General features: G+C 47.5%; 1 long non-coding RNA gene and 2 pseudogenes across 1 annotated transcript; 1 reads left to right on the plus strand and 2 right to left on the minus strand.

The window, feature by feature from the left end:
• Window positions 1-18,110, plus strand: part of LOC149359638 (hepatocyte growth factor receptor-like) — a 58,977-nt pseudogene that overhangs the window by 2,834 nt on the left and 38,033 nt on the right.
• On the minus strand, window positions 9,225-10,024 carry LOC149359639 (uncharacterized). Its single transcript, XR_016288792.1, has 2 exons — window positions 9,805-10,024; window positions 9,225-9,481 (listed from the first exon to the last, which is right to left on the minus strand). It is a non-coding gene; the product is annotated as an uncharacterized LOC149359639 (long non-coding RNA).
• Window positions 10,400-11,920, minus strand: LOC149359640 (uncharacterized; annotated as a pseudogene).

Raw genomic sequence — 18,110 nt, forward strand, 5'->3', positions numbered from 1 at the left:
AAGGGCCAATAGGGTCCTACCTCAATCACCTTTCTGTGTAAGTTTAATAGACTATAAATGTTTTTCACCACCACCACCTATGAGCGATCCTAGAATGCGCTGCGCTTTTCCTGCATTGCGTTTCATGCTTACATTTTCTCTCGGCAACCAGATGGACAGTGATTTTTTTTTTGCTTTGTGTTTTAGCAACCAAGCGGCGACATCGCGTGCACATCAACAGGCGAAAACATCTATATCGAAAGCTTGCTTCCGCTCACCGAGCGTGCGAAACTGACTTTAGCGGGGAGGACGGTATCTTCCCTCACCGTCATGCAGCAAAAGGGCACCGTCGTTGCCTGGCTGGGCGACAGCCAGGGATTTCTTCACAAGGTAGGTGGATTATTGCCATTTTTTTTTTAATTTTGGTGATAGCCATTCATCGAAACCTTGACTTGCCGACAAAACTGCGAGCAAGCAATGGTTGTCTCAAAGGATGAAAAAGTTATTTAAGCACGGATATGGTCTTTCTTTGGCCGTTTATGTACTATAGTCACCTCTAAAAAGGTATGTCAGGGCCTATTTCATGCACAAATGATATTACACTTGCAGGGAGCTACATGCACTTGAGAGAGCGAAAACATTACAAAACTCAAATAAAGCAGTCGGGCTGATGAGGCTAACGTTTGGGATGGTGAGTGCATAGCACGTAGGTAATGCGGATTACCTACATCGGCCATAACGTTAGGCAGCGTCTCGTAGCTGAAGCGGCTCAGCTGTTCCAGGAAAGATAGACGTGTTGTGGAAGGAGGATGTTTGCGGGTGTGGTTGGGAGTAAGTAAAGCTGATAGGAAAACTAAGTAGCTGGTGAGCACAGTGAATGTTTATGTGCATCGTCAGGATAGACGCCACATAGCTGATGTCGAGAATAGCAAGAGCAGTCGAGCGTAAAATGGGGCTTCACACTGCGTAACATTTGCTCATTACTACTCAGTTATTATCAAGAAACTTTCTTCCTACTTTCTTGGACACTTTTGGATAAGGCCGAGTACGAGATTACGAGAAAAAAACATCAGTGAGCTTGACATCTTCACTGCCAAACTGAGTGGAAGGCGCGAGAGTGAGATAATTTGTAATAATACCACTCGGGCCGAGTAATTTCTCGCAGTAAAGAAACATACGCGTACTGCTTGTATGGTCTGCTGCTCATTGAGCAATCGTGTTTTCCCCTGTTGTGCGAGCACGACCCACACGTGACAAGCACACAGTAAGCTTGCGTGGTGCCTTGTTATGTTGCTTGACAATATCACTGAACTCAATACGAACTAGTCTCTCATGCTTAGACGAGCTATAAAGCCTCAAATTAGCTAACTTACTACCTTGTGGCGGCTAACATCTTGAATCGAGATAAACCATATCCAGAGCAAACTTTAATTAATGACTCCTAGCCTTCCCTGGAGACGTTTAGCGGACAGAGGCGTAGGTTGAAAGGGTGCAATGTTCACGCCGAGTTATTTCTGTTTTCCAGCTCACCATAGAGTTAAAGGCAAACTAAGATAAAAACGTCACGAAATAATTTGAAATGGTGCCGTCGAAGATGACATTAACTCTTGGTGCTATCTTCTTGTTTTGGTTATATTCATGAACTTCAGTGTTCCAAATGAAATGTCACGTTCTGTGCTTTGGAACTTACATTTTGATGAACTGATCGAATAAAAAGCACCGATGAACAGCATACATTTTTTCAATTGCTGGACTACACTGGAGAGTGCTAGAACCGCAGCATTCTGCCTTAAACCCCTCGAAGCCGCTTTGTAAATGGCGCGGACACTGGATTCGTGCGCGGCAGCGAGGAGATAATAGATTAGCTACAATTCATTGCTAAAACTCCGAGGCTGCGCTGGCTTTCAAAACTTTCTTCTTAAATAATACGGATGCTTCCTATGCAATACCGTCGTGAAAGGAAAGTACTTGCTGTGATTAAAGTGTCGTGATTCTGTAAATACCTTTGAAAATTAGGCCAACCAATAAGGCTCGAGCATCGTAGTAACATTGCTCTTTGTTCCTCAAAAAGAGCTCCGAGTAAACTCTAATGCGCCTATTCTGAAGTCCAGCTGCGGAAATTTGTGTTGCACAAACGCGAGCCGGACAAGACTTAATACTATGATTGAGCTAAGAAAACGATTTGAATGAAAAAGTGCCCCGGCCCGTGCCTCTGAGCTTAATTGGCTTAATTCAATACGAAGTACAATAATAACAAATAATAATAAAAAAAGAGTTTTGCATAACAGAAAAGAAAAGAAACAATAAACATAAAAAATTTGTTAATATTCTCAGAGCCGAAGCCATTGGAACGGCTGTTAAGGACAGTTATTGCATGAAGAAGTGAAATAAGAAGTTAATCATTTTTTTTCTTGCTGGGATGGCTTAGCTAATGAAAATTAAGAGATATAATAAGCATTATGGGAATACCGGACTTCGGTATGTTCGCTCCTCGTGGACAGGTTAGGAAAAATTCAAAAAGGTTGAGTGAAAATTATAGCTGATGATCTTGAGCGTTGCGTGCGTCTCTTGCGGCATTGGAGGTATATGCTTGGGGGTTGTCCTGAAACTGTGTGTCTTTTTACTCATTTGATGCAGGTTGCGTTGTGGGATGAGTCAGCCGATCTGCTCGCATCACTGAACCTTTCCAGGATCGGCAGTAAGGGAGTACGACCCAGCACAGCCATTGACGAAAGGGGAGTCCATGGCTATTTCTTGATAGGCGACAAGGTAATTCATCACACAGCAACTCAAGAGGTAACTTATAACGCCGCTACGCTGACAACTTGCGGATGTCATTGTCGCTTCTTTAATGACTTCTCGAAATGCACCTCGGCATCGCAGCAGCACGTGATTGTATTTAAATTAATTCTAGCCTTAAAGAAGAAGAATTAACTGTCGTCGTGAACTGTCTTATGTCCTTGAGAAGTCGTCCACAGTGCTTTTGTAAGCCGGTGTAACAAATAAATAGTTTTGATCGAAAGTTCTATATGTTGTGTTAAATGAGTGCTGCGTAATCTGGATTACATCATAATTCCATGCATCTTTGCTCATTATGGCGCATCGACTCCCACTTCACTAGATGGCCCAGCTTTTGGCTAGAAAGTCAATCTCGATGGTTCGAAACCTATTTTAATATCTTGAATAGGCTATATGAATCTCCTGTTGTTTTTTTAAACTAATAGCCCCATTCGAAAGATACTCTTTGCACTCAGCATCAATGTCCAAATACCAAAATATCGGCTCCATGAGACGGTCACAAGATTAACTTTCAGCAAGGCTATCAAAAATTATATAAGCACTGAGAGTTTTGCGTATTACTAGCAGCCTTATTTCGACGGGCACAGATAACCAGAGCACAGATTCTTTTCAAGCCGAGCGTTTTAACCATAAGTCCGATTACTTTCCGGATGCAGCTCGCACGGAAGTAAAGATGCACATGCTAAAGAGGCCAAAAGGACGTTTGCACCTCCTCCGTCTAAGATGTAGGTATAACAATAAAATATAATAGCTAGAAACTCAATGTGTGCGTTAAAAGACGGAAGTTACTGTTATCCAAATATATAATAAAGCAAGGTTATTTTGTTACCACGGAACTGCTTAGTTGATGTATAATTAACGCTATCTAGAGTGCCGAACTGACCACAAGCAGGTGACATACCTCGCGGGTCCGGCGAACGCTATAAAACTGCTCGAAAGCTGGACTAATATACTGCAATAAATAAGACATGTCTACTAGCACGACGGAGCTGGCGGAGCAGCGATAATAAATTATTTTTTACGTTGATAAAGTTGCTAGCTTCCGGCAGAAATACGATAACATTATACGAAAGATAGCCTTGTGCCGCTATATCTTCACTTTCAAGGGTTAATTTAAGTTAATATGGTAGCTTTCACTGGCATAGTTGTCGCGCAGTAAGTACAGGACAGTACTGCTAACGAACAGCGTGATTTGGGATGCACCCACGAAATCTGCGAATAAGGCCTGGCCTGATATAGCCTGCGTTGTGAGCATGCGCAGCCACACTGGTGGGATTGCCTGCACCTTTTTCGCCTTGCCTGCCAGGAGCTGCGATGTCCTGTGACCACCGGCGATCACAGCGATTACTATTCGATTACTGTTCGGAGATTACTATTCTGCGGCCACCGCGTAATTGCTTCCTGCACCAAGCTTGTTAATTGTTCATCGCTGCTGACACTGTACTTTGTCGCCTAGTGTGCTTTGAGCCGACATCACTGACTACGCCGAACAGCGTAAGGCATCCGATAATAGTGATCATTACAGCGAATGTTACGTGTTTAGAGACAATAAGCTTGTAGAACGCTGTCCTGGGCGCAGATGCGTCTTGGCTCTCGCCGAGTACGCCGAGCGCGCCACCACCACCGGAGCTTCCGTGCAAGGATAAACGAGTCATGATATCGAAGCGCAGCATCTGGGCACTGCCAAGGTCTACACCGCGCATGCCGACGATGACGCGCAGGAACGGGCTAAGAAAAGAAAACGCTTTATTAAAATAAGGTGATCAGTGTACAGAGGCAAGTGGCAATCTGGCGGCCTCACGTGAGTATTTCTTTAAAAATGAAAATCTAATGCGCGTTGCAATCGTAGTTACTGCATTTTTGCTCTGACCTTGAAAACGAGTGTGTCAAGCAGTCGAAGGCGCGTTACTATCGAGTAAATACGGTGAGTTCCGAAAGCAAACGCTCCGTGCACACAGAACAATTATAAGAGGTTGCCATAACAGGGAAGGCAGTGATTGCTTTGCGTCTAAGTTACTGCGCGCAAAAATTTCAGGACAGAGCGCGCCGGGACTTGCTATCTCCACTTTTGTTCTGCGGTCCTGCAGCGCTTTCTCCTACGATCGAAGGCGATCGAAGCTGCGAACCGGCAATACAAAAAAGATGACGGAAGTCCCATCAATTTGGCAGCACATGCTCGCATGCAGGCTCTCTGAAGCCAGGCATATAATCAGACGTCTGTGCCTTAAGAATCGCGCGGTTCGACCGTTCTAAAGAGGCGTACTGGCCACTGTACTTAAACGCTGTCACTCCGCCACGACGCCCCGGCGCTTGAGGCTGAATAAAGGCGCGTCTAGTGAATGCACAGTTCTTAAAAATGTCTTCGAGATATACACTCCGGTCGACAGGAGTAATTATGAGCGTGTTAACTAGAGATGTCGCAATCACGCGAGTAACCAATTTATTCCGTTTCCGGTAAATTTCCCCCGTGCTTGGCGTGCACTCGTAGCGCCATCATGCGGCACCCACTGAAATCGCCCCTCGAAGTGTACGGCGCTGGCCCACAAGATGGCCCAAGTGGCGGACAGCACACAGCTTTCGCATTTTCGCACGTAAGGAAACTTGACTACACCCCATAAGTTTTTTATAATGTTCGACAAATCCGACTGATTTTCTGCATCCGTCATAACTAAGCGGTGTGCGCGGAAGAAGCATTTTATTGGCACATTTTTCAGCTCGGAGGAAAAGTCGTACCCCCCCCCCTTCCCCCCCTCCCGTGAGGTACGCAGGGTTTGTTATTGGCGGCCGTTGACGTCCAGGAAAGCTGGCCATATACAACACAAGTGTTTTTTTGTTTTGTGCGCAGGTCGTGCGAGTTCCTGTTGGCTCGTGCACCATATACGACCACTGTTCACAATGCATGCAACATAGCCTCGATGACCCGCTTGAGTGCGGTTGGTGTGAAGATCACTGTGCCCATTTCGCGGAATGCCCGCATCGTCAACAATTTTCCATGGACCGCTGCCCTATAAAAATTACGCATGTAAGTACCATTCATGTTTGTTTCATTTTTTCGTTCTATGTTACTGTTAGACATAATATTCCTCAAAAGTCATCCTGGTTAATTTTATCTCAATAAATACGTAAACTCTTCCTTTGTCTGAAGATAAGAGCGTAGAGATATAACTACATATTGCGCCTGTACGATACAGATGTGGGTGATGTACCAATGGTCCGGAATTACGTTTTTCAGATTTGTTTCAATAGCCGTATTTGTGAGATTCTTCTTGTTCTGGCTGAGGACACACAGAAAACCTGTACTAAGATTTCAGAATTGCTACATGCTGTGACATTTATTTAAATCGAAAGATAAATATACGCATAAGAGGACAAATTAGATTTCATATCATTACCCGAAAGTATAGACACCGTACAATGAATAACCAGCACCTGATGTCAGCCAGCTGTGGTTGTGCGTAAGGAAAATGGCGCTTGTATGTGTCACAGTTACGAAGTCCTCTTTCCGAAACATTGGCTAAGCACCCTGAGGCTACCCCCTCCCTTGTTGATTTTGTGTGGTCAAGAAACACATCTTCTGCCCGCTCTATACCACAAACGACTACAGCAATAATTAACGTAACTCCCGGGTGAAACGTAACGTTGTTTTCACTCAACAGTTGCCATATAGCTGGGAATAGCTAACAAAATGATGGAATGATAGAAGAAGACACAGGGATTGGCAACTCCCTTTGTATAGCATTGTCCTGCCAGTCTAGACGTCATCACCACTTCTTTCCAGAGCGGCCAGAGAGAGGCCAACTGGGCGGAATTCTGAGCAGAATTCGAACCACCGCTGGAGATCGGTTGTGGTCGGTTTTGGTTCTGAGGAAAGGAAATGACCCAGTAGCTGTCTCACATATCTCGGTGGACACTCGAACTACGCCGTAAGGGAAGAGATAAAGGAGGGGGTGAAAGTAGAAAGGAAGAAAGAGGTGCCGTAGTGGAGGTCCCCGGATTTGGATTGTAAAACTTTTATTTCCAACCAGGGACTCCGGAACGTGTTTGGAAGGGGGGGGGGGGGGGGGAAGTATTGTCTTTGCTTCATCATCATCACCAGCCGGACTAGACCCACTGCAGGGCAAAGGCCGCTCCCATAATCCTCCAATTAACCTGGTCCTGTGCTAGCTGCATCCACTTGATTCCTGCAAATTTTTTATTCTTATTAATTATTAATGTATCAATTCATTGTAGCCGTTTCCATTTTACATAATTGCATCCTCGCTTATTTTACATGGGTATATACACTTTGAAAATAGTTGGAAATTTCATAATTACTGAAACCTGAACATAACGCGCAAGGGAGTAAACGAATTCGAAAGCTGCGAAAAAAAACACTAAAAATTCCTGAATTCGCGCTCGCACTGAAGCAAATGTGAACTGATATATTCATGCAAGTAGACATGAAAGTAGGCACTCGGTACAAAGCTATAGTATCGCAGACTGACGAGCTTCAAGGCTAGCATGACAAGAGGACGTTGGGCAGGAGAGGTTTTCAAAAGAGGCCGAAGGTTGCTGTTCGTACCGCCGTTCTAGATACGAACTCTTTCATAACGGCATTCAAATGCAGGTCCGCAACTCTCTTCTTGTGCTCGTGGAGGAGGAGAAGGTGTTTCAGCCTCCTCTGCGTCATTCGATTGAGCAGCTGACGCAGGCACTGAAAACACGAGTTGCAGATACCGGACAACCTGGTACATCATATTACGCATGTCTGCAGACTTCCCCTGCAGAATTTGTAAAATGCATTCACTTGCGACCGGACCCTCGTCACGCAGGAGCGTTGGGAGCAGCACGAGTTGCGCTGAAAGCCTGCTGATGTCAAAATCTGTAGCGTGTGCTCCTAAAAGCTCATTTAGGTCGTTTGACGCGAAGTTCCTACCTTCAGGGGCGTCAGTCAAAATGCGCTCGAGGCTAATCAGCTGCTCCATGCCAGGCTGTTCAAATCGCCGTCGGATCTCAGTGGTAATACGATCGATAGTGGCAAAAAACTCCTTTCTCTGTAATGGCTTGCCGTCAAGCGCTACAAGCTCCTCAGGCTTGTCTGTGAATTGAAGCCTTCAGGGCGGCTGCGAAACTCTGGGCGCTCGAGGTTCCTTTAGACCTAACTCTGTTGCTCTTGAGTTCGTCTGCTGCCACAGGACGTCAAATGAGGCGTCAGACCGTAGCCCTAACAAGCGGTCACAAAGAGCCTCTGCTGCTTCTTTTGCTCCTGCAGCGCGGTAAACTGGGCGTTGAAGCATCCTGGCTAATTCCTCGCACGGGCCAAACAGAGAAAGGTTGATGCCCCAATAAAGATTCGAACTTCTTTATTACTTTCTCATATCCTTTTAACGCTGTCTTGCCGGTGCCAGTGAGAGAGCTTTGAGCTTGCACCAGTTCCTGCAAAGTTGCCTGCACCTTTTCAAAGTTCTCAACGAACCTTTCCATTGATTTCACTCTTACTGTCCACCTCGTTGGACACAGTGGTAGCAGTAGGGTGTTCTGCCTAAAACAATCTTGCTCACCGGCATCATTACCCGGGGGAAGTACAAAGCTCGAATAAGCAGTCTTCCTGTTCTTCAAGTCGAGTATTGCATTGGAAACATCCTTTACAATGTTGCGAGCGTCGTCGATGACATCGCAATTCCTTGCGACCTCCTGGAGTGCCAAGTCTAGGCAGTGGTTACTGCAGTGCACAAATATTGACCGTGGTTCAGATTCTGTAATCCTTTGCTGCACGCCAGTAAATCTGCCTGCCATGTTCGCGGCCCCGTCAAAACAGTGCCCCCTTAGGTTCTGAAAGTCCAGTCCCAGGCGCAAAATCATGTCTCTCAAGGTTTTACACAACGTATCGGCTCTGCTGTCTGGTGCATTGTACATGCCAAGAAATTCCTCGCGAAATTCCAGTGCCATCCCGTCTACCCAACGCACACAAAATGTGAACTGCTGATTGCCTGTTACGTCGGTGGTACCGTCAGCAATGATTCCATAAAACGGACTGCATCTGATGTCGTTGGTGATGCCTCGCTGAACGCTGTGCGCCATAATTTCTATCAGCTCAATCTGTATGTCGCTGCTCAGCCACCTCTCTCGCTTCTCCAGCCATTTCTTTAAAGCAGGCACGTCTTGCGATCGTTCATCTAGCAGATCAAGGAGGTTGCCTTTGCCCTTCGTTTGCCCTTGTAAAGCTTGACCTGTGCGGCATAGGTAACGCACCGAACTCGCTATTGCACGCAGTACCTGACTGGCTTCCTCCTGCTGTCTGCTGCTGCGTTGCGGTAATAGCTGCAGTACACGCATTCCTTTTTCTTTCGACAGTTGGCGGCTGGTGGAAACGCAGTGAAATTGGCTCTTCTCATGGCACTGAAATTTTTCAACAGCCTTTTTCCAATTACTGAGCCCGTTGTGAATGAAGCACAGTTCCACTGCTGTAACGTTTTCTCCTCTTTCCTTGAAAGCTACACAAATTGCAAAACACGACGTCGCGTTCGTAGTCGTACGACAGCCACGTGAATTTCTCAAACCATGCATAATTACAGGACCTTCCGGTCTGGTTTGTTGCAATTTGTAGCTCTCTGGCGGCAGTGATCGAACATCCAGGGGCGTGTCGTCATGGCTTGCGCTTTCCATCGAAGCCCAGTCTGTTGCCAAGAGGGGCTTCCACGTTGTGCTACGGTTGCTGGGATCTCTGTAATAAGTGAGATAAAAGGGATTATTAGCCGATCAACACTGTATGAATCCTATTTTGACTTATTCCTTCAAAAAAAGAAATATAGCAAGATATGCAAAACATGCATGACACGCAAAAAAGTTCATGAAAGGCAAATGAAGAGCATGATGGAAATAAAACATTGCAAAAACGTACCGTCAATATTTGCAGCTCCTATTGCACGTTCATCTGGTTGACTTTTATGAGAGGTGCTTCCCGCTGTCAGCCATAATACAAATACGAAGGGGCATTAGAAACACATCAATAATCAAAGTGGTGACAAAAAATGTGACGCAATGTACCTTGTGCAACCTCGCTTCCATGGCCTAAACGTTTCGTCTCAGGCACGAAGGAGTTGTTGATCTTCTTTTGAGACCCAGATATCTTCCGAGGCAACGACATTGCAAATCTGTAGTTATTAAAATATACACTCAAGGGATTAGAGACGTGCAAGTAGACCGTGTTACGTATCGCCACCGCCGTGCGAGATCAACGTGGCTGCAGTGGACGCAGGAGTATCATTCCGAGCTACGGACAATTCACTTGGCCGTCTGGCGCCCACAGCCGTCTCGGGAATCGTGTCCAGACAGATCCACTTGCCACGTGTCGTCGTGTGCGTGCGTGCGTGTGTGCAAACGCTTGTGAGAGCACGGCGGTCGTGGAGAGAATTTTCGCCCCGGGCCGGATGGATCCGGATCACGGCGCCGCCGGGTCTGAGCCAGCGACGCTTGCCATGAACATGACCGCTGGTTCGGCACGTGCGCGTCTTCGGAACCTTCCTCCTTTCCCTCTGAAGGACGCTCCCGCCGCTATGTCGCCGTCGAGACACTTGCTATGTGGGCGTGTCAGATTTCTCTCTGTAGCCAGCTTATCTTGTCATTCGTACGAGGTGCAGTATTAGACCAGGTTCTTGTTACACGACGCCATTGTCCTTTGCCGGAACCTGCCGCTGCTCTCCGCGGGACACCGGACCGCCAGGTCAACGCTACCCTTGGGGCTAGCGTGCGACAGGGGTGGGATGTCGCAGGCTTAGACCGAAGCGGTGAGCACCGCCGATCGGGCGAACCGCATCAGCTATCAGAAAAGATCCATGGGGGGGCGCCGCCATCGGCGGCCGCCAACCCCCCCCCCCCCCCCCCCCCCTGCTCCCCCGGTTCCGGAGTCCCTGTTTCCAACAGTTCGAAGGGCTTGAGGCCCCTCGCTTTAACAACAGCCAGAAGGTCTCGGCTCCTGGCGGCATCTTTGGCCAGTTGGACGACCTTTGTCTGAGTCTCCGGATCGGAGCTGAGTAGATCCCATTGATCAAACGACTTTATTTATTTTCCCCCTCCCGGGGGGTAAGAGGGCATTTCCAAAAAGATTGAGTTCCGCTTTGTCGTTACATAGCTTGCACTCATTTCAATATTGTCCCGGATAATAAAGACTACACATAACCAGGTTCGGGAATGCATGGGTTTAGAGACGGCGCCAAGAGCTACGTGGCCTGACTCTTTGTCAATGATTTATCAGCCGGGGTGTACTTAGCTCTATTGAGTTTGTAATGTTGTGTGATCTCTCTGTAACAAACAAGGCGATCCCTGTCTGTGAAGCCCTCGGTAGGCCCACTGGCTCGGAAAGCGAGACCTCGAGCCAGTTCGTGAGCTGCTTCATTTCCAGCCAGAGATGCGTGTGCAGATGTCCGGACTATGGGAATTTTGCTGTCGTCTGTTGCGGTACGCAGGATTTCGTTCGTCCGTCAGGGGGGGACCCTCGCCCTGGCAAAGTTCATCACTGCAACCTTGGAGTCGCTGACTATCGTTGACGCCCCTGTGCCCGCTATCGCGAGCGCGATGGCGTCTTCTTCCGAAATTTCGTGACTGCCCGACGTGATCGAGGCGCCGACTCGGAGATGTGCTGCGGCGCTAGCGACCGCTATCACCATTTTCCCCTTCCCACAATTAGCTGCGTCCACGTAAGCCACGTATTCTATCGGATAGTTTTTGAAATGCCTGCCGAGGGCTTCAGTCCGTTTCTCTCTGCAATCCTTGTCGTTGACGGGATGCATGTTTTTTGGTAGTGGCGGGATCATTAGCCTATCAAGCACGCTTTTAATCAAGTCCACTTCGTGGCCTCGCTGACTCTCGTAGTTTATTTCTAGTCTCACTAGGATCTTCCTGCCTGAGACGCTTCCCGACAGCTTCTCATACTGCGAGATTTGTACGGCTTCTACAATTTAATCCAGGGTGTTGTGGAGGCCTAGTTGTGGTAGTTTTACGGTGGGGGTGTGAATGGGTGAACCCAGAGCCTGCTTGACACTTCTGCGGATGATCCCTTCAAGCTTGTCTTCTCTGCCGCCTTGAGATTAAGGAAGGGAGCTATGTAAGGTGTCCTGCTTATTACGAAGGCTTGAACTAATCCCATTAGATTAGTTTCTTTCATTCCATATCGCATATTTGAGATTCTGCGAATGAGTCGCATAGTCTGTTCGCGAATATATATCCAATTTCTTTAATGTATCCCCATTGAAACCGTTGCTTTAAATGTACAGCCCTAAGACTCTAATCCTGTCCACCTTCGGGATATCAAGTCCCTGAACCTTCAGGGATATCTGCGGGGAATCCGACCGCGATTTACTTTTGGGTTGATATAAAATCATTTCTGATTTTTGCGAGGAGTATCTAAGTCCCCTGTCCTTTACATATACTTTTCAACTTCTATGGCCATTTGAAGAGTTTCTTCTATATGACCATTGTTTTCTTTGGAAATTTGGACCACCTGGAGATCTTTGATATTGCCACGTATCATTGTAGCGTCCCTTCGTTCGCGCAAGGCCGCAGAAAAGGGGTGTTATCATTTTTGTTCCTAACGCGAGAAGCGACCGGACTAATCTCGATTGTTCACAGCCATGAACAGCGGCATCTGCTTGTTTCCAGATTATTCTAGATGATTTCGACCTGTTATCTCGAAGTTTCCTTGCCGCCTTTAAATTGAACGATGCGCGAGCAGCGGGCGTTCGTAGTTCGGCGACCGAGGAGCACGTTTGTTGCTTACGCCGCCGCCGAGTGATTCAATTCTTTTGCGGGCGCAAGTCAGCCCAAATTAAGAGCTTCGTTTCCAAGTCTTCTTGGTGTCTTCCCGACCGCTGGACTGCCGTCACTACAACGTGACATCTGGTGGAGGTGCGGGGTAGCCTTCCATGTTCCGGACACCCCTACAAGTCGTGACGCCAGCCCTCTGAGTCATTCACCGGAGGACCTGACTTCAGTATACCACGCAGCCTCTGGAGCCTCCAGCCATGTCTTACGCCGCAGCAGTGCTCAGTCCTGCGCCTCGACGACGAGAGCCAGCTGCGCTGGAGCGCCGCCCTCTCGCCCCAACTCGCCCGTCCTACGAGCGTCGCACACTGCCTAGGAAATGCGACTAATGGAGAACACCCGACCAGCGCCGCCCACTATGCTTCCACTGCGGAGAAGCCGGTCACATTCTCCGGTACTGCCCATACAGGAGAATCCGAGGGTTCTCTTACGCCGCCCCACGACCCCGACGCGGCCAGCGACCAGCCAAAATCGAGGAGTTTTTGCGTCGGGAAGAATACTCATCACCGAGCCGCCTATCACGTTCCCCGTCGCCATTGTCACCGCGCTATGTATCTCCTAGCCGAGGCTACGCAGTGCGGGGACGCTCCCCCAGCCCCCAATGGTTAAACTGAGTAAAGCAGCCTCTGGAGGTGAGGTTGCTTCTGAGCGCAAGAACTACGATCCTCCATCGAGGAAAACACAAGACTATGCCCCAACTACGACGACCCCTACGACGACGACGACCCCTACGACGACGACGACCCCTACGACGACGACGACCCCTACGACGACGACGACCCCTACGACGACGACGACCCCTACGACGACGACGACCACTACGACGACGACGACAACTACGACGACGACGACGACAACTACGACGACGAAAACTTCGACAACACCGACGACGACGACACTGCCAGACTTGAAGCTTTTACCGCTGCACTTAAACCTTACTATGAACGCTAAAGGACTCGAAGTTAGCATTCTCCATGTTTATTTTCGTTTTAAAGGGACACTGAGGAGAGCACTATTAATATATTTTTTTATAGCAAAATCCGATAGTTCAGCATGTCATGGCTTTGTTGCCACTTGGCCGGCAGCGAAAAATGCATTTATTTCTAAGAGATTTGGATTCGAAGTTGAAAAGGTTTTTCCCGCCGCTGTGATTCAAACTTGGGATTCGGCTATGACGACACAGGACTAAGTGACGTGAAACATGACGTAACGCAGACTCCGTGATTTCTGGCTGCCAGCAGTGCGGCCTAGCAGCAGCCGAAAAGAAAGCTACCGCCGGCCGCAGGTTGAAGGCATCTATCGGCTATTGCGGCCGTCGCTACAGTCGCTTCGCTTACGTTTGCACCGGCGTTTTGCGAGCGTTACGATGGATCTCGTTCTCGAAGTCGTCAACGAAGTTCTCGCAAATAGACACCTTTAGCATACCGTGTACCTTGATACCGCTAGCGGAATGCCGGGAGCCCGCCTAACGCCGGCGAGCAGGCGCTGATTGGTCCCGATGCTTCAGGCGAGCGCGTAGCTGCCCGGCACGTGGCGCCATCTGGCGACGTCAAGAAGATTTGCGCATGCATTGGCTGCGCCTCAGTGATTTGTGCTTCTCGTGTCCTAGCGTTGCTAGAACCATTGGTTCCAGCAACACTGTTTTGTTATATGACGTCATGACGCTTGTACTTGCGAGTTTGGCCTGTGGCGGCGATACCTGTATTTTGGTTCTTGCTCTTTTCTACGTTACAAGAGCTTTGTTGTCAGTATGAGTGGCGTTTTTGTAATCAGGAGCTGGTATTCTGTCGATACAAGCCAACTTCAATTTCTCCTCAGTGTCCCTTTAAAGCATCGAGACGATGCTTCTTTGGGAGGGGGGTAATGCCACGTATCATTGTAGCGTCCCTTCGTTCGCGCAAGGCCGCAGAAAAGGGGTGTTATCATTTTTGTTCCTAACGCGAGAAGCGACCGGACTAATCTCGATTGTTCACAGCCATGAACAGCGGCATCTACTTGTTTCCAGATTATTCTAGATGATTTCGACCTGTTATCTCGAAGTTTCCTTGCCGCCTTTAAATTGAACGATGCGCGAGCAGCGGGCGTTCGTAGTTCGGCGACCGAGGAGCACGTTTGTTGCTTACGCCGCCGCCGAGTGATTCAATTCTTTTGCGGGCGCAAGTCAGCCCAAATTAAGAGCTTCGTTTCCAAGTCTTCTTGGTGTCTTCCCGACCGCTGGACTGCCGTCACTACAACGTGACAATATCACACAGCACACGGGCGCCTTTTACGTTTCGCGTCCATCGAAACGCGGCGGCCGCGTTTCGACGGAAGCGAAAAAAAAGAACTTAGTTTACCAGTACCACATACAGTTCACCCCCCCCCCCCCCCCCTGCATCCTGTCAGGCTTTGAGCATGTGCAGGAATTATTAATTTTTGAACAAAAATATTGCATGCCAATCATTTTTAACAATACGCATTCAGTGAGAGTCATGAGTGCACGCTGGTCTAGGTCCGTACCATTAACAGATATATTCTTTTCCTAATCTCGGCTTTTCCAGGGTCTTTCCGTGACGCACTGCCTACAACATTTCTACTGCAAGGCCGCAACCTGTTTCAGAAACCAATTCCACACGAATTTACTAAATATAACTTCGGCAATATTCATTGTACCTCTCAGCTAACGCTAAGACCTGACACTAATTCCTGCAAGCGTGGAACTCGAAGGCACCATGACAGAAAGCAGGGATATAATGGCAGCGGAAGTAATCAGACAGAGGAAAAGAAATCATAAAGTGCGCGCCGGTAAAGCGACGATAATATGCGAGGATAACTTATAATAGGGAAGTAAGTACTCATTGACGTCCACCCGAGCGCAGCCATACGGCTACAAAGGAAAGCTATACAGCTTTCTCAGAAACTTCGTACCTAAAGAAAAATTCGTCCTGGTCCAGGGTTCGAACCCGGGACCACCGCATCACCGGAGCAGTCGCCCTACCAATTGAGCTAACCGGGACGGCAAGCTTATGGTAGGGCGAGAGCGAATTGATCAATAACTCGAAGTGGGAACAGTGTTGACCAAAATGTTTTAGGGGAATCCCCCAAGGTGGAGTAGATTTGTAATAAGGGAGTAATTACTCATTGACGTCCACCCGAGCGCAGCCATACGGCTACAAAGGAAAGCTATACAGCTTTCTCAGAAACTTAAAGAAAAATTCGTCCTGGTCCAGGGTTCGAACCCGGGACCACCGCTTCACCGTAACTTACGTCGCAAGGCGACACTTTATAAGAAGCTAATTATTCAGCATCAAAATTATTTCGAGAAAACGTGACCGTAACTTGTCTTTCTTGCAACAAACAAAATGTTTAAAGTATATTAACGCTTACTATATACCTGCTAATCAAGAGCTTAGAGCTAAAACTGCGGCGTCATAAACGGAGGTGCTCTGGAGCTTGTACAGCCGGCCTTCATTTCAGGTGCGTCCAGTGAACGGGTCTATATTTGGCGGCACTCCTTTAACGATAGAGGGCGAAAATCTTGGAGCAGCGGAGCACGAGCCTGACAGCAGCATTGTGATCCTGGTAGGTGGCAAAGAGTGCGACATCGTGCATTGGACTTCAAAACGGTCAGTATACATGCACGCCAACCATACACCAATCTTGCGGTACATATCCTAATTGATAGCTGGTGGAGCACATCCAACTTGTCTCATTTGCGATAAATCGTGTTGCACTTGAAGAGACGCGAGTACCTTTTCTATAGCCGCTGTGGTTTATGGCTTATGGCGGTTCAACGTCCCAAAGCGACTGAGGCTATGAGGGAAGCCGTAGTGAAGGGCTCTGGAAATTTCGACCACCTGAGGTTCTTTAACTTGCACTGACATCACACAGCACACGGGCTTCTAGAGTTTCACCTCCATCGAAATTCGACCGCCACGGCCGAGATCTATTTTTTGCACTGTTCTCTCGTGTCTCCGAAGAAAGAAGCTTGAACTGGCAAAAAAATAAAAGATAGAACAGCATTGGAGCATTAAAAGCGCTAAATAAACAGAGCATCTAACTTTCTAGAGAAACTGGGGCTTGCCACCATCCTGGTTTAAAGGAGCTGCAAAAAAAAAATGCATCCATCTTCAACTCACTCTGCTATCAGAACTTCAGTTAACACCAGCAGGCACGAGTTTATATAGGTTCATGTCTGGGCTTTAGCCTAAGTGCACAAAGAGGCCGTGGGGTAGTCGTCCGTGCAATGTTAGAACGTCAGAACGCCTATATGATTATTAAAAAATGCCGACATTAAAGGCCGCGTACTACAAAGCGGAAACTCCGGACTGGCCATATGCTAAATGTGTACTTAGCCAACGTGACAAGAGCGCCTTCTTCGTGTGCCAGATCCTCGCACTTCATGAATTACCATGCATTGTTTTTTAGCGCCAAAATGACAGATAGCGGCTAGACTAATGTTTAGCTAATAATGAAAGAATCGCATTTATGTATTATATCTCAGCTCCAAGGAGAGCTTTTCTAAGAACTCCTGTGGCTTTTCTTGCACAAAAAGCACTACGAAGAACGGCAATTTATGAGAGCTGATGTCCGAGCCATGACACGTCAGTTTCGAACTCGAGACTAAATGAGTCCCGCAGGCGTCCCGTTTCTCTGGCTAGGGTTCCATAGTACGTGCTCTACGCTCAGGAAACAGATTTTGTCTACGCCCATAAACTAGAAGCTGCACTCTTGCAGGTGACGCGAACAGAAGATAAAAATGATGCGGCATTCGTAACTTTTACATTCAATTCAATGTTATGCAAAAAAACTTACAATACAGCTAGTAGTCATCCATTTAGCAGTGATTAGCCCCGGATTAACAACCAGCTTAGGGGTAACAGACTGGATTCCAAGAGGAGGAAAGCGTAGCATGGGGCGGCAGAAAGCTAATTGGGCGGATGAGATTAGGAAGTCTGCGGGAATAAGGTGGCCATAGCTGGCACAATACAGGGTTGATTAGAGAGATATAAGAGAGGCCTTTGCCGTGCATTCGGCGTAGTTAGGAAGATGATGATGATGATGATCGATATGACTCATATTTGTTTCTTTCGTTTCTTGTATTTATTCAAAAAAAGCTAGTAAATGGATTCACTTTCCCTCTTTCAGAGTGATGTGCACAACTCCACCTGGACGAAACAACTCGAAAGTGGACATAGTTCTAACAGTAAACGACATGTACAGGAACTCCACCAAAATGTACGATGTGCTGGAAACTCGCACCATTCATACTGGCTTCGAGTACAAGGTACGCGTGGCGAAGAGCTTAACTGTTTGCATTTTAATGGTGCATGCTAATGCCGGTTCCTTTGTGTGACGTGGCTTAAGTTTCATGACTAGTACACTCGTAGGCCTTACGCCAAATACCAAATTGAGCTTGTACAACCAGACAGACTCATTATATGTATAGTCTTGACTTCACTTTCCTGGAGTTTGGTGATTCCAGTTGCAAAATGATCGCTGAAATAACTAAGGGCAAAAGTTAATTGAGACTAAAGTCGTTAATTAACCCAAGT

The sequence above is a fragment of the Amblyomma mixtum genome, chromosome 2 (assembly GCF_055824585.1).
Source record: "Amblyomma mixtum isolate Tamu chromosome 2, ASM5582458v1, whole genome shotgun sequence".
Taxonomy (NCBI): domain Eukaryota; kingdom Metazoa; phylum Arthropoda; class Arachnida; order Ixodida; family Ixodidae; genus Amblyomma; species Amblyomma mixtum.